At 33.6% G+C, this 6466-nt stretch overlaps 1 long non-coding RNA gene across 1 annotated transcript; it reads right to left on the bottom strand.

Moving 5' to 3' along the window:
• Positions 1–1600: 1600 nt before the first annotated feature.
• Positions 1601–5082, bottom strand: LOC138693733 (uncharacterized). Its single transcript, XR_011330422.1, has 3 exons — positions 5017–5082; positions 3244–3464; positions 1601–2375 (listed from the first exon to the last, which is right to left on the bottom strand). It is a non-coding gene; the product is annotated as an uncharacterized lncRNA (long non-coding RNA).
• Positions 5083–6466: the final 1384 nt, after the last annotated feature.

A 6466-nucleotide genomic window follows, 5' to 3' on the forward strand; every position in this document is an offset into this window, starting at 1 on the left:
CACAGTATACGAAAAATGTTTTGTACAATAGCGACGTATTCAGTACGAAAAATTCATTAGCTTCACTGTTTACTGATAATGTCTGAGCAGTGAATGTAATAACTCTGACTTTTGAATGCAGAAGCATGTAGAGTAATGTAATAAATATTACAAATATATTGGAAATGAAAGAGAAAGTCTCAGCAGCAAGCTTCTACCAACACTGAAACACAAAAAGCCACTAATTTTCGGTATCACCCCGTTTGACGGTGCTATAAAATCACAAATACATCTTACAATGTGTTAGGAAAATCTCGAAATTAAGAACAAAAATTAATTGATACAATTTGTATTATGCTTGACTTTGTTATAACTGTATTAAATGTGAAAAGTTTTGTATTCACTAGCTAATTAAGAATAAATAAATAAGTAAATTACCACAAGCATCTATGCAGACTTGAAGATGGTTCATTTTCTTCTTAGTCAATGAAGTGGCTAGTCAGAATATCCTTACTTTCTATGCCTTTGGGACAGTAGGGCCAAACATATTCATTGGATAAAAAAGGATTGGCCTCCAAGGAAAGATATTGTGGTTAGAGAGTACATTGTTATAAATGCACCTTTGATAGCGCGAGACAGAATCATTCTGTCACCATTACACATAAAATATAAATTAAAGGCTGTGAATAAAAATGTTTCGTGTTTTGAATACATAAAGCATAAAATGCCTGGACTTACGACGGAAAAATTGAAGAATAAATTTTCGATGGTCAACGATCAGATAGCTCATAAATGACCACATTTCATAGAATCAATTAATGAAATCTAATCTTGTGCCTGATCTTTATTTGTTCTTGTGAAAACTTACTTGGCAACAAGCAGGCAACTATACTAAATTAGAAGAGATGTTCTTTCATTTCAACAGACTTGAATGTAAAATGAGCATTAAAGTTCATATTCTGCACATTCACTTAGATCATTTTCCAAGGAATCTTGGTGACTTAAGCGAAGAACCGGGTGAAAGATTTCACTAATAAATAAAAACAATAGGAGACAGATACCAAGGAAGACGGGATGCACACATGATGACAGATTACTGTTGGAACATTATGCATGATTGTCCTGGCAGATCCCACACTTGGAAGTCCTACTACAAAAGGAGCCACTTCTGTATTGAATGATTGGAATATTTGTATCTGAAACTCGTGCTTTTCGTTTCAAATGATTAAATTTTGTGTATTTCAAGTTTATTATAATTTTTAATCTGTTTCTGTTATGCTACAAAGAGATTAATTAAAACAATACCACAAAATATATTGAATTTTGACGACCGACTAGAGTGAATAGAGGTACATCTCAAGAACTAGAGCTGATAGGGAAAAACTGGTGCCATTTTTGGAATCAGCGAGTTGAATATACTTAGGAACAGGTCGGACATTGGAGGCACCAAAATGTGTGTTGGCCAGTGTAATCAATAGCATCAGCGACGGTAGGACTTAAAAGTTTGCACAGCTAATCTAACATTCTGATTTCTCCAGTTTACATGGGCGCCTGAGAGTTTATTAGCAAATTTTAACCCTTTCTACTCTTGTATCTCATGTAAATTCATAATGATCCCACACAACACAAACATTCTGCATTCAGGACAAAGGTACACAGATTACTCAACATACCCATGAGCCAACAACACTACAATGAAGAAGTGAACACAATCAAATACATAGCACAAGAAAATAGTTACAACCCAAACCTAATAAACATTATAAGGAAGACAAAATAAAAACTCAACAAACACAAAACACAACACAAACACAAGAATACAAGAAATACATCACACTAACATACGAAAACAAAAACACACACAAGATCGCATCCTCATTCAGAAAACAAAAATACAACATAGCATACAGAAAAGAAAACACACTAAAAAGACATCTCAACACACAAACAACACAAACAAATAAATACAACCACACAGGCGTATACAAACTCACATGCAATAGTTGCGACAGTTTCTACATTGGACACACAGGCAGATCATTCCAAACTCGACACAAAGAACACATTAAAGCAATAACCAGAGGACACAATACATCTACATATGCCGAACACATAACTAATGCTAACCACACATACAATAACATAAATACAGACATGGAAATCCTATACATACAACCCAAAAACCAAAAACTCAACACACTAGAACAATATGAAATATACAGACACACTAAAACACACCCTAATCAAATTCTCAACACACAAATCAATTTCAGAACACACACACTATTTGACACAACTCTTCATCACACGAACGCACCCACACAACAGGCAGCGAAGTTGAGGTAGCACCGAGATCTAGTAGGCTCTGAGGATGGTGTCAAGTAACACCGAAGCAGCTGTAAGCCACACATGCTTACATAATTAACACGAGTAAGATCGCCTTTTAATCAATTATTTATATTGAACCTTTCTCTCACGTCAAAGAGGACTTCTCTGCTAAACAACCCTTACCTAATTTTGCTATATGACAAGAGTCAAACCTTACCCATGTTTGGATGTACAAAGTAACATTTCAAGTCATGGGCAGAAAAATTGCATCCTAAAGCAGTGAGGGTGGTGATATTGGCATATAAACCATCACAAGTAATTGATCATATTTTAATATCTATTACATGCAATTTAGTTAAGCATATATTCAAAATCTGTGCCTGGACATTAGAATTTACTTTGTCAGTAAAAAAAATATGCAACAGGACATTTAAAATTATGTTTAATCGAAATTGTCATAAACACCAATGCTTCTGTAGCTAATACATCTTTCTCGTCTACAAGTCCAGCTAATTCAACATAACCAGAGTACCGCGAATGTGTAGTGTCCCAATGAATTTGTTTTCTCAGTGACATAGAATCAATAATCAATTATAAGTGTGCAGTCTTTAAGCCATGGTTTTTCTGAAATATTAGCTTTCATATATTCACACACCTCATTTATGAAACCTGGCTCACATTTAAATTTAGATAAGTAACTATTCAGTCTATTTGGGTGAGGCAATTTAAACATAGTTCTAACATAACTTATCTACAAGCTTTAGGTGAATAAAAATAAAGAGTAAAAGAGTAAGAGAAATTGCTTGATAGCTTCGGTGTACCTGACACCATTCTTTTTTACATCTTTATTATGACTTCATTTTGTAATAGTTTTAATGGAAATTCACTAAAATAATTATGTAACAATATTTACTTCAGGTGCAGTGTTAGTCTTACTCTTTAGTTCTTTAAGTAGTTCCTTCATTGTTGTAATCCTAACATTCTTGCATTGCAATTTTTGCTGCTGTGTCTTCACTTTTCTTTTCAATCTGTTTCTTGGGGCTTTCTGGTGCAGCTGTAGGTGGTCTGTCACTTGACATTGTTAGTGTGTCTGATGAACTGGCATCATTTTCATGATTTGAGTTAGAATGTACTGAGTCCTGGATAGTTCTTAATTTCTGTAATATAAAAAAAATTTGATGTGAGCAATGTTATGTAACAGTAGGCTATGAGACTCTCTCTAACCTTCATGAAGAGCCAATACTCAAAATAACAAGACTGTTGCATTAGGCTATATAAAAACGTAAGAACAATGAGAAAGGTATTTATCTTCTCTGGTACAACTGAAGTATTCCGAATAAGAGGCCTTCTCCTTTTTACAACTTTATGCATTCGTTATGGATAGTTAAGGGGAGAGGATGGTATTTTTTGGTGAAAAATGAGTAAATTAAGAAAAAAGTCTTTAAGATACTCGTGATATGTGTGGAATGCATAGCATAACATTTTGCGGGTATTTGTGCCCTTATCGCATGTTGAGTCGCCATTTTTAAACTTCCTGCATTATGGATTTTTAAATCACTCGGCAACTTTTATTGTTGTTTCCGGTAAATTAAATTTTCAAAAAAAAAAAAATTTTTTTTTCCTTAAAATACTCTTTGATATGTGTGGAATGCATAGCATAACACATTGTGGGTATTTGTGCCCTTATCGGATGTTGAGACGTCCTTTTTAAACTTCCTGCTTTATGGATTTTTAAATCACACGCCCGCTTTTATCGGTTTCCAGTAACTTCATTTTTTTTTTTTTTTTGCTACATTGCCAGACAAAAATGGATATAATTTCTGAACTATTAAAGATACATGCATGAAATTTATAACACATATTCTTTAGATGATTAGGAAACTTTTCTCTGTAACAGAATTTTGTTAATTTATTTCATTTTAAAATTACGTCCGTTTGTTTACAAGAAAGGAAATCAGAAAATTGTTATTGAATTTTAATTGTTTATTTTACAAACGTAGGGACTAATATCAAAATTCTGTTACAGACAGTTTGTAGAACATGCTTTTGCAAATACATTGCAAAAAACAGTTTGAATCTATCTTTAAAAACGGTTTAGATATATCGGTTTTAATACAATCCTGCATTGGGTATATTTTTTTCAAATTTATAACACATATTCTTTAGATGATTAGGAAACTTTTCTCTGTAACAGAATTTTGTTAATTTATTTCATTTTAAAATTACGTCCGTTTGTTTGCAAGAAAGGAAATCAGAAAATTGTTATTAAATTTTAATTGTTTATTTTACAAACATAGGGACTAATATCAAAATTCTGTTACAGACAGTTTGTAGAACATGCTTTTGCAAATACATTGCAAAAAACCGTTTGAATCTATCTTTAAAAACGGTTTAGATATATCGGTTTTAGTACAATCCTGCATTGGATATTTTTTTTTCAAATTTGGGCCCCCCCCCCCGATTTTTTTTTTCAAAATATTTATATTTGGGTGAGTTGCTACAGCTATGAGCTCTCTACACACAAAAAATTAATATTTTACACCAAATAGGAAAATAGTTTTAAAAAATACCATCTTCTCCCCTTAAATAACTTGTGCACTGCATCTTCCTTTAAGTACCATCTACCTGATGACAGCTGAGCTTCGTAACTTTCTTTTGTGAAATGTTCACTACACAAAAGAACTGTTTTTTGTGGGAGTCCACTTTTACCTTTTAACTGCAGCTACCCATTGATGCAGAATGTGTGGTCTGCTGAATGGAAATCTAAAATGAATGAGACACAATGATAAGACTAAACAATGAAGTTTGGCTACAGTATATTAGAGAGATATTAAATACCTTTTAACGAATATGAACCCTAAGGCTGCACTCCTCCCATGTCAAAATAGATTAGTTATCATCCCTGATATCACAATAAACATTTTTTTGTTAACACAATGAATTTGTACTGCGCATTTTAATTTAAACATGCTCGAAAAGCATAACCTAGAACAGGAATTTATTTAGTTGAAGGTTACTTATGTCCCGGCCACTATAGGAACTTGCAACAATACCTTGAAAATGCCTTGGATTTATAGTATTGATTATTATAAATTGATGTGATTACTGGGAGAGCTGTATATCCACCCAACCCACCCTAAATACGTACCTTACTTATGTACGAAAATCGTCGTGCGTGAATGAAGTATACAGTCATATTTCCTTAATGCGACAGTTGGTTTCAGTGTCACCAACGTAGATAATACTACACACCTAATCAAACCAAACCTAACCTCTCAGATAATACTATACACCTAATCAAATCTAATCTAACCTGTCACATAATACACACCTAATCAAACCTAATCTAATCTGTCACATAATACTACACCCCTATATTAACGTTAAGCGTTGTTCTGTGAATGAATCCATGTGTTCATGCAGTGATAATTCCACGTAACGGGTGTTTCAGACCACCTGTATGAGCCTTTTTTCTCAAAACCTATATGATATTGGTTGTTCATAAAAAAATTTTGATAACCAGAACCTACGTAAAGAATCGGTTGGTGGTAGTACCATTTCCCATAATAAACCGGAAGTAGCGCTACCAGGGGCGTAGCATGCATGGGTGTGGGTGATGTGTCGCATACCCTGAAATTTTTCTTAACAAAAAATATATTTATCATTATTTACCGGTACTTTATTTTGTGTGTATCATGTTATACTTGTTACATATAAATTCAGGGCCGCCGAGAAGAGGGAGCAAAGAGGGAGAGTGCATATGGGCCCGTGAGCAGTAAAGGCCCGTCAGATTAAGTGAGTCTGATTACTTTTTAATATCATGAATAATTATTCGTAGATACATATGAGTACTATAAAATTTTGTAAGAACATTTGTTACATAAATTTGACATATTAACTCAACAATAGTAGAATTAATACAAATTACCACTTCATATATAAATATTTGACTTTTATATACTAGAATATCGGTTTCCCGCATTAACATTCATCGACATGACAATTGAGGGCCCCTACATTTGCCTGAACTATCTTCCCGTCACTTGTACCAAACACGTTCAATTATTTATTGGCTTGTCCTTTTTAACTACCAACCGCTGGCCCACAGCAATATGTTAGTGGAGTCTCCCAAACCAAAGTCGCAGGATACGTTTCCTTT

This window comes from Periplaneta americana, unplaced genomic scaffold (genome assembly GCF_040183065.1).
Source record: "Periplaneta americana isolate PAMFEO1 unplaced genomic scaffold, P.americana_PAMFEO1_priV1 scaffold_20, whole genome shotgun sequence".
Lineage (NCBI taxonomy): Eukaryota > Metazoa > Arthropoda > Insecta > Blattodea > Blattidae > Periplaneta > Periplaneta americana.